This window comes from Tamandua tetradactyla, chromosome 3 (genome assembly GCF_023851605.1).
Source record: "Tamandua tetradactyla isolate mTamTet1 chromosome 3, mTamTet1.pri, whole genome shotgun sequence".
Taxonomy (NCBI): Eukaryota; Metazoa; Chordata; class Mammalia; order Pilosa; family Myrmecophagidae; genus Tamandua; species Tamandua tetradactyla.
Window position 1 is genome coordinate 128,308,931 of NC_135329.1, and position 9,814 is coordinate 128,318,744.

At 37.5% G+C, this 9,814-nt stretch overlaps 1 non-coding gene and 1 pseudogene across 1 annotated transcript; one reads left to right on the forward strand and one right to left on the reverse strand.

The window, feature by feature from the left end:
* Positions 1-2,329: 2,329 nt before the first annotated feature.
* On the forward strand, positions 2,330-3,883 carry LOC143677648 (elongation factor 1-alpha 1 pseudogene; annotated as a pseudogene).
* A 5,464-nt stretch (positions 3,884-9,347) lies between these two features.
* Positions 9,348-9,452, reverse strand: LOC143678498 (U6 spliceosomal RNA). The gene has a single exon (XR_013173302.1). It is a non-coding gene; the product is annotated as a U6 spliceosomal RNA (small nuclear RNA).
* Positions 9,453-9,814: the final 362 nt, after the last annotated feature.

Below are 9,814 nucleotides of genomic sequence, written 5' to 3' on the forward strand. Positions count from 1 at the left end.
TGGAAACATCTTTCTCAAAGCGCTAGAAAACATTTAAAAGAGTTTAGTTAGAGGGCGAGTGCCAAATCAAGAGAAAGCCTACTTATAAGCATAGGATCTCCTGGGGCCCTGCTGGCCCTTCCGCCTCCCCTTGCCGGCTCTGCAAGTCACACCTGGTCTCCATTCCAGAGCCAACACATAACCTTAGGGAACATGCCAGGAGTGTGTATCTGGAGCAGTCTGTCTGGTGGTGGCCTGAGGGATTCGCCCCCCCAGAACTTGCCCTGTATGTAGAAGGAGGCTCACTGAGATCTTCAGACCACTGCAGGAGAGCTGTCAAATTGTGCTACCTGGGGCAAGGGGCTGCTGTCTGTAGGCCACACAGAACAGTGCCATGTGGAGACCATAAGGATACTTTCCTAGGGAAGAGGGGAAAGAACTGTGCAAAAGGGAAAAATCCCAGGGCCACAGGTGTATACCCAAAACAAGATGCATGCACAGGAAGGATCAGGGCGGGCCCCTGTGCTCTGACTTAGAAACTTTTTGTAGGGTTAAGCCTTGAAGGAGAGCAATTGTACTGATTAAACTGCAAAGATTTGGGAAAGCTGTATGCTTTTTTGTCTTTCTTCATTATCTTCTGTTGGCTCCTGACATTCATGGGCAGCACTGACAGAACACTAGCTGTATATAATCTTGAGGAACAGGCACCTCAGAGTCTAAATTCCAGTGATGAAACATTAAAATATCAAAATTTCCAGGTTTCAACAAAAGATTACAAAGAAACAGGAAGTGATGGCTCAGGCAAAGGTGAAAGTTGCAGCATCAGAAACCATCAGTGAGGAGGATCAGACCAGAGACACTACTAGGCAAAGGCTTTAGAAAAGTGGTCCTAATAATGTCCAAAGCACTAAAGGAAAACACTGACAATGAACTTAAGGAAATCAGGAAAATAATAGATGAACAAAAAAAGAATATCAACAGAAAGAGTGAAATTATGAAAAGGAACCAAACAGAGGCAAAAGGCAGTGAGAAGACATACATAAAGTGCTGATGCCAAAAAACTGCCAACCAAGAATTCTATGTCTGATAAAATGTCTTTCAAAAATGAGAAAGGGATTACAGTAAACAAAAGCTGAGGAAGTTCATCCCCACTAGACTAGCCTTATAAGAAATGCGAAAGAGAGTTCTACAGGTCGAACAGGTTGAAAGGAAAGGACAATAGACAATCGACTGAAGCCGCTTAAAGAAATAAAGATCTCGGGTAAGGATAATTACGGGGGTAAATATAAGTGCCAGTACTATAGTATTTTTTTTTTGTTTGTAATTCCACTGGTAAAGATAACAACTGGGTAAATATAAGTGCCAGTACTATTGTATTTTTTCTGTCTGTAATTCCACTTTTTACTTCCTACAAGATCTAAAAGGTAAATGCATAAAAACATAATGATAAACCAATGGCCTTGGACTCATTGCTGTATAAAAATGCAGTTTGTGACAAGAACTACATAAAGGTGGGGGGATACAGGGACATAGGAGCATAATTTGTATATTCTATTGAAGTTTACTTTATCTCAAAGCAGTCAAGATTGTTACAGATTTAGGATATTAAATTTAAGCCCTGTGGTAACCACAAAAAATATCCGAGAATACGCAGACTCCTAGAGACAGAATGTAGAGTCCAGGTTACTAGAGGCAGGGCATAGGGGGTAATGGAGCGTTAATGCAAAATGGTGTAGTGTTTTTGTTTGGGGTGAAGGGAAAATTGTAGAAATGGGGTGTTTAATTCCACTGAATGGTATGCTTGGGAAGGGGAAATTCATGTTGTATAAATGTTTTCACAGTTTTAAAAAAAGAATGATCAGTTAAAAAGATAATGGAAATTAAATGCAATACGTGATATTGGATAGATCAAAGAATGGAGAAAAGGCTCAAAAGGACATTATTGAGACATAAGAAAAAATTGGAATGTGGACTGTAATCTTTATATCTTACTGTATGCTTTTTTTTTGATAACTACACTTAAGGTGGTTACATAAATGAATATCCTTGTTTGTAGGAAATGTATATGGAAGTATTATGTGTCCAAGGAGTATGATGTGTGCAACCTTCTCCCAAATGTTCAGAAAAAAAATAAGATAGATGATAGGTAAATCGATAGATAGACAGAAAGACAGATAGATAGATAGATAGACAGAATGATATAGCAAAAGTGGAATAATGTTAATATTGATGATCTGAGTACCTGGGGGCATGAGGGCTTGTTCTCTCTCTGAGTTTTCTATTATTTTTGCAACTGTCCTATAAGTCTGAAATTATTTCAAAATAAAAAGATAAAAAAGAATAAATAGCTTTTTCGCAACGGGTTTGCCGCCAGAACACAGGTGTCGTGAAAGCCATCACTACATCTTAAGCCAAAATGGGAAAGGAAAAGACTCATATCAACATTGTCGTTATTGGACACGTAGATTCGGGCAAGTCCACCACAACTGGCCATCTGATCTACAAATGTGGTGGAATCGACAAAAGAACCATTGAAAAATTTGAAAAGGAGGCTGCTGAGATGGGAAAGGGGTCCTTCAAGTATGCCTGGGTCTAGGATAAACTAAAAGCTGAACGTGAGCAAACACCATTGATATCTCCCTGTGGAAGTTTGAGACCAGCAAGTACTATGTGACCATCATTGATGCCCCAGGACACAGAGACTTTATTAAAAACATGATTACAGGCACATCTCAGGCTGACTGTGCTGTCCTGATTGTTGCTGCTGGTGTTGGTGAATTTGAAGCTGGTATATCTAAGAACGGGCAGACACGAGAGCATGCCCTTCTGGCTTACACGCTGGGTGTGAAACAACTAATAGTTGGTGTTAACAAAATGGATTCCACCGAACCACCTTACAGTCAGAAGAGATACGAGGAAATTGTTAAAGAAGTCAGCACCTACATTAAGAAAATTGGCTACAACCCTGACACAGTAGCATTTGTGCCAATTTCTGGTTGGAATGGTGACAACATGCTGGAGCCAAGTGCTAATATGCCTTGGTTCAAGGGATGGAAAGTCACCCGTAAGGATGGCAATGCCAGTGGAACCACGCTGCTTGAAGCTCTGGATTGCATCCTGCCACCCACTCGTCCAACTGACAAGCCCTTGCGTCTGCCTCTTCAGGATGTCTACAAAATTGGTGGTATTGGTACTGTGCCTGTGGGCCGAGTGGAGACTGGTGTTCTCAAACCAGGCATGGTGGTCACCTTTGCTCCAGTAAACGTTACAACTGAAGTCAAGTCTGTTGAAATGCACCATGGAGCTTTGAGTGAAGCTCTTCCTGGGGACAATGTGGGCTTCAATGTCAAGAACGTGTCTGTAAAAGATGTTCGTCGTGGCAATGTGGCTGGTGACAGCAAAAATGACCCACCAATGGAAGCAGCTGGCTTCACTGCTCAGGTGATTATCCTGAACCATCCAGGTCAAATCAGTGCTGGCTATGCACCTGTGCTGGATTGTCACACAGCTCATATTGCTTGCAAGTTTGCCGAGCTGAAGGAGAAGATTGATCGCCGTTCTGGCAAGAAGTTGGAAGATGGTCCCAAATTCCTCAAGTCTGGTGATGCTGCCATCGTTGATATGGTTCCTGGCAAGCCCATGTGTGTTGAGAGTTTCTCTGACTATCCTCCTCTGGGTCGTTTTGCTGTTCGTGATATGAGACAGACAGTTGCTGTGGGTGTGATCAAGGCAGTGGACAAGAAGGCTGCTGGAGCTGGCAAGGTCACCAAGTCTGCCCAGAAAGCTCAGAAAGCTAAATGAATATTACCCATAACACCTGCCACCCCAGTCTTAATCAGTGGTGGAAGAACGGCCTCAGAACTGTTTGTCTCAATTGGCCATTTAAGTTTAATAGTAAAAGACTGGTTAATGATAACAATGTATCGTAAAACCTTCAGAAGAAAAGGAATGTTTTGTGGACCATTTGTTTTCATGTGGCAGTTTTAAGTTATTAGTTTTTAAAATCAGTACTTTTTAAATGGAAACAACGACCAAAAATCTGTCACAGAATTTTGAGACCCATTAAAACAAAGTTTAATGAGAAAAAAAAAACAAAACAAACAAACAAACAAACAAAAACAAACAAACAAACAAAAAAGAATAAATAAAATTACGTGAGAATATTAGAGGTAGAAATAATGTGAATTATTTCAGTATCACTGTACATGCAAATAAATAAATTCTCAAATTTTGTTCAAAATACAGTTGTTTTAAAAGTACATTTTAAACATTAGTACCTAAAAAGGTTGAAAGTAAAAGGGTGGTATAAGAAAGACTAGGCCGATATTAATAAAAATTAGCCCAGTTTAGCTTTTCAGTACTAGTCTTTGAAATAGAAAAAGGCAGGGAAGAAAGGGGTAAGACATTGATCAGTTTGTTAGTGTGCACACTGCCAGAATGTGATATACCAAAACTGGAAGGGCTTTTTAAAAGGGGAATATAATAAGTTACAAGTTTATAGTTCTAAGGAAGTGAAAGTGTTCAAATTAAGGCAACAACAAGAGGTTACCAAGAAAGGCTGATGGGTCAGAAACACCTCTGCCAGATGGAAAGTTACATTGCTGGCATCTGCTGGTCCCTCGCTCCTGGGCTCTGTTGCTTTCAGCCTCTGTTCCTGTGGGGGTTCCTCATTTTACTTCCCCAGAGCTACTTTCATCTCTTGGCTTCCTTTGGCTCTCTCCAGGTTCTGGCTTGCTTAACATCTCATGGCGACATCTGCTGGGCTTCAAGCATCACCAAACATATATGTGTCTCTTTCCCTCGAATGTTGGCATCTGTGTCAGCTCTGTCTCTGTCGCCTCTGTCATTTATGATTCTCTCCAAAATACTTCCTGTTTTAAAGGATTTCAGTAAATTAATCCAGACCCATCTGGAATGGGTGGACTCACAGCCCTATCTAATCAAAAGTTAATACCCATATTTGGGCATGTCACATCTGCATGGAAATAATATAATCAAAAAATTCCAATCTATGTTATTGAATTGGGATTAAAATAAATGGCTGCCTCCACAAGACTGAATCAGGATTAAAGCATGACTTATCTGGGGTACATGATAATTTCACACCAGCACAGTGAGTATGTCACAGAAATTAACTGTGATACTGTGTTCTTAGTTATGCCCTTGGAAATTACAAAGATGTGCATTACATTAAAAAAAAAACATTTTTATTGAGATTTTCCTTCACATAGCATACAGTCCATCCAAAGTATACAATCATGACTCACAATATTATCATATACGTCATGGTCAGGCTCATATGTCAACTTGGCCAGGTGGCGGTACCCAGTTGTCAGGTCAGGCAAGTGCTAGCCTGTTTGTTGCTATGAGGACATTTTATGGACTTAAATCATGATTATGTTGTCTGCATCTTCAGCTGATTGCATTTGTAATCAGCTAGGGGGAGTGTCTTCTGCAAAGAGTGACACTTAATCTAATCACTAGAACGCTTTTAAGGAGGATCCAGAAGAGACAATAACTCTTCCTGCTTCAGCCAGCCAGCCTCTCCTGAGAGTTCATTGAAGACCTTCATCAGAGTTGGCAGCTTGTGGCCTGCCCTATAGACCTTGGACTGTACATTCCCGTGGTTATGTAAGACACCTTTATAAATTGTGTAGCTACAGATATCTCCTGCTGATTCTATTTCTCTAGAGAACCCTAGCTAATGCAACATAATTGTGTATTCATCACCATGATCATTTCTAAAACATAACTCCAGAAAAACAAATAAAGAGAAAAAGGAAAATACTCATACATCCCATACCCCTTACCTCCCTCTCATTGATCACTAGTATTGTTATCTACCCCATTTTTTTTCTACTCCTTATCATCATCTCCCATTATTTATTTATTTATTTGTCCTTATTTTTTACTCATCTATCCATAGCCTGGATAAAAGAAAGGTCAGCCACTTTTTCACTTTTGTGAAAACAAAGTTTTCACACAGTCACATTGTAAAAATTATATAGTTTACAATTGTCTTCAACAATCAAGGCTACTGGAATACAGTTCAACAGCTTCAGGTACTTCCTTCTAGCCACTCCAATATACCATAATCTAAAAAGGGATATCTATATAATGCATAAGAATAACCTCCAGGAAAACCTCTCAACTCTGTTTGAAATCTCTCAGTGACTGAGACTTTATTTTGTCTCATTTCTCTCTTCCCCTTTTGGTGAAGAGGGCTTTCTCAATCCCATGATGCTGGGTCCCAGCTCATCCCAAGGAATCATGTCCCATATGTACATTACATTTTGCTTTTACATCAAAGTAGAATTTGTGGGGGGTCTACTGAGAATAAAATCTTCAAAAGTCAGAGTTCGACAAGTGAGAAAAGGGAAAGGGTTTTCAAATGTCCATCAGACTGCTTGATAAAATATCAAGAATCAAACTTAGATCAGAATTTCTTCCATAGTGTAGAGAAAGAGAAGATACATTCTGCATTAAGGATGACCTTTGAGGTACAGTGTCCCTGGGAAGGACATACATAAGGGGAGTTCAAGCTAAAATGAACCAAAAATGGAAGGTCTGCCTCCTTCCAGTTGGTTGGTGATGAGAAGTCAAAGAGAGGCAGAGAACAAAGTGGGACAATGGTTGGAGATATATGTCATAGTTTACTCTCTATCAAACAAATTCTAGAATGAGGATGGCACCCTTTGTCAAAAACCCATTGGCCATAAATGTGTGAGTTTATTTTTGTTTCCTCAATTCTATTCCGTTGACCCATATATCTCTCTTATACCAGTACCACTTGATTACTGTAACATTGTAGTAATTTTTGGTATTGGTAAATGTTAGTCCTCCAACATTGTTTTTCTTTCTCAAGATTGATTTGGCTGTTTTGGGTCTCTTGTATTTCCATGTGAGTTTTGGATCTGCTTGTCAATTGCTTCCCAAAGGCAGATGGTATTTTGATAGGGATTTCATACATCAATTTGGGAAGTATTGCCAACTTAATATTATCTTCTAACCTTGAATATAGGACTTCCCAATTATTTAGATCTTCTTTAGTTTCTTGCAACTATATATATATATATATATATATATATAAAATTTTTTTTTTTTTTGGTGGTGTGATGGTGGCTTGTGGCAGAATTCTCTTACAACAATATTTTCAAAAGTTCTAGTGGTATAAGTCGTGCGCTTCCTTGGTTAAATTTATTCCTAAATATTTTGTTCTTTGTGGTGCCGTTCAATCTTTTCACTTGGTATATATCCATTCAGGTTTTTAATTTATACTTGAGTTAGTTTTGGTAGTTTGAGTGTTCCTAGGAATTTGTCTATTACATCTAGGTTATCTACTTTGGTGGCGTACATTTGTCCACAGTATTCCCTTACAATCTCTTTTATTTAGTAAAGCTCCCTCTTTTTTTTTAGTTTAGTGTTCTCTCTTTCTTTTTTGGTCAGTCTAGCTAAGGGTTTGTCAATTTTGTTGATCTTTGCCAAGAATAAACTTTGGGTTTTATTGATTTTTCTCTACTGTTTTTCTATTTCTTCTATAACCTTTATTATTTCCTTCATTTTCCTTGCTTTGGGTTTAGTTTGCTCTTCTTCTAGCTGTTTATGACCAAAGTTAGTTTACTGATTTGAGATTCTTTCTTTCTCTTTCCTTCCTTCCTTCTTTCTTTCTCTCTTTCTCTTTCTTTCTTTCTAATATAGGTATTTACTGCTATACATTTTCCTCTCAGCATAGTTCTGTTGCATCCCATCAGTTTGGGTAAGTTGTGTTTTCATTTTAATTCATCTCAAAATATTTTCTAATTTCCCTTGTGACTTCTTCTTTGACCCACTGGTTACTTAGGAGTGTGTTGTTTAATTTCCACATATTTCAAAAGTTCCCAATTTTTTTCTCTAATGAATTTTAAAATTTTATCCTATTATAGTCAGAGCACTTTGTATGATTTTAATTATTTTCATTTTATTGGCCTGATGTATCATGGCAAATGTTCTATATGTTTTTCAAAAGAGTGTGTGTTCTACCTGAAACACGTGAGCTGTGTTCCAGGAGCCTTGATTCTTGAACACAATTGTATAAAGGTACAATGTTTACAATGTGACTGTGTGATTGCAAAAACCTTGTGTCTGATGCTCCTTTCATCCAAGGTATGGAGAGATGAGTAAAAAAATATGGAGGAAAAAAAAATAAATAATAGGGGGACAAAGGGTACAATAAATTGTGTAGATGGAAATACTAGTGGTCAGTGAGAGGGAGGGGTAAGGTGTATGGTATGTATGAGTTTTTTTCTCTTTTCTTTTTCTTTCTTTTTCTGGAATGATGTAAATGTTCTAAAAAATGATCATGGTGATGAATACAGAACTACGTGATGCTATTGTGAGTCATTGATTGTACACCATGTAAAGAATTCTTCACCATGTGAAGATTTCTCACTAAATATATATATTTAAACATTTTAATTTAAAATATATATATTTTAAAAACAGTGTGTATTCTGCTCTTGTTGGTTAGTGTTCTGTAGATGTTTGTTATTTGGAGCACTGTGTTGTTAAAGCCTTCTCTTTCCTTGTTGATCTCTTGTTTAGTTGTTCTATCTGTTATGAAAGTGGGTTATTGAAATTTCTAACTCATATTGTTGAGTTGATTATTTTTCCCTTATTTTTTTCAGTTTTTGCTTCATGAACTATTAGGCTCTGTTATTCAGTGCATATATGTTTATAACTGTTATGTCTTCTTGCTGGATTGACCCATTTATCGTTACAAAATGTACTTAATCTCTAGTAACACTTCCTGCCTTGTTGTCTATTTTGCCCGCTATTAGTATAGCTACTCTAGCTCTCATTTGGTTATTGTTTGCATGGTATATATTTCTCCATTATTTTAGTTTCAACTTAATTTATGTCTTTGAATATATCTTTTGTAAGCAGAATATAGTTGGGTAAAATTTTTTAAATCCATTCTGTTAACCTCTGACTTTTAACAGAAAAATTAATTTCATTTCTAGATAACATAATTACTGATAAGGAAAGACTTCAGCCATTTTGCAATGTATTTTATATATGCTTTATGCTGTTTTTAAAATCTTTTCTTCCTTTGTTACTACCTTCTATTGTGTTAAATATATATTTTCAAGTGTATTATTTTAATTTCCTTATTGTTTTCTTTGCTATATATTTTTGGTTACATTCTTAGTGGCCTTGGGGATTACAATTGACATCTTAATATATAACAATCCAGTTCAGATTAATACCAGCTTAATTACAATAGCATACAAATACTTTGAATCTGCTTAGCTCCATTTCTTCTGCCCCTGAACTTGTGCTGTTATTGTCATACAAATCATATCGGTATATATTGTATTCTCAACTACACCAAAAACTATGAATGCTTCGCAAATTTGCATGTCATTGTTGCACAGGGGCCTTGTTAATCGTCTCTGTATTGTTCCAATTTTAGTACATGGGTTGCTGAATCAAGCACAACATGATATGATTTTGCTGTTAAAAGCCTCTACTCTGGGTGGGCCACGGTGGCTCAGCAGGTAAGAATGCTTACCTGCCATGCCCAAGGACCTGGGTTCGATTCCCGGTGCCTGCCCATGTTAAAAAAAAAAAAAAAAAGCCTCTACTCTAACTTCAGTTTGGAAAATGAATTAAAGTGGAGGTCAATCTGGAGGTGGATAGACTAAAAAAAAGACTATAATAGTTGACAAGAGATGTATGGTGATTTCAATTTTAGACATGTTGAATTTAGGATGCATGTAGGATTTTCAAATGGAGACAGGAGATATTGAGTAATAAGCAGGATATTTAGGTTTTGAATTAAAGTAATTTCTATATA